Genomic DNA, 1,038 nt, shown 5'->3' on the forward strand with positions numbered 1-1,038 from the left:
AAAAGAAGAAGGGGAGATAAGAGCGATAGATGTTTGATAGGAAAGAAGGGGCAAACCACACCAGAGCACCCGCCAACCGCCCGCTTATAATCTCCGGTAAGATTCTTAGAACATTACTTTTTATTGTGGTAGCCTTAGACAAATCAAAATTAAATAATTAATTTTAAAAACCAACAAAAAAGAACAACACGTTAACATCAACATTGCGTGTGCACACAACACGAGAGATTTCTACGATACAAGGTGATAGGTATGGAATGCACTTCTCAAAATCAATAGCTGGGACAGATTATATGGTGACACTGAGTTAACTCGAGTTGACTGTAGTGTTAGTTTAAGTACCTCTCTCTCTCTCTCTCTCTCTCTCTCCCCCTATCTCTCCCTCACACACATACACATAAACAAACAAACAAAACAAACAAACTAACAAACAAACAAAACTGGTGTTCCCCCGTGCCATCAAGTGAACTAAGATGAAACGCTCCAAATGGTCCATTCTCCAAATTCCACCTGTCAACAAATCGCCCGCCTATGAATCTCAAGAACTTTCCCAAACCACCACTGTCCGAGACCTCCAGAAGCGTTCCTGTCGTGGACACGAGTGGTCAAGCCGGGCAGTGGGTGACCAGTGAGAGAGAGGTAAGGGCGGACTCTGTTGTCAACCTGGGAAATGTGCTCACATTGTAAACAATGTTGTACCATAGACGAGTTTTTATTCTTTAATCCGTTTTCTTTGTTTTGAGTTCGTTTTGTGTTGTTGTTTTTGTTTTGTTTTTGTTGTTTTTAGTTTGTATTTAGCTGTTTATTTCTTTTTGTTTTTGTTGCTTTTTTAATGGACAGGAATTATTTTCGGCGATTCTTGTACTCGTGCTTTCTTTTGTTTTGTATTTTCATCACAAAATCGACTTCACAGTAACTTGTTGAGTAAACAGCGTGCACTAGATCTCCAACGTCTCTCTCTCTCCCTCTCTCTCTCTCTCTCTCTCTCTCTCTCTCTCTCTCTCTCTCTGTCTGTCTGTCTGTCTGTCTGTCTGTCTC

This window comes from Aplysia californica, unplaced genomic scaffold, assembly GCF_000002075.1.
Source record: "Aplysia californica isolate F4 #8 unplaced genomic scaffold, AplCal3.0 scaffold00021, whole genome shotgun sequence".
Lineage (NCBI taxonomy): Eukaryota > Metazoa > Mollusca > Gastropoda > Aplysiida > Aplysiidae > Aplysia > Aplysia californica.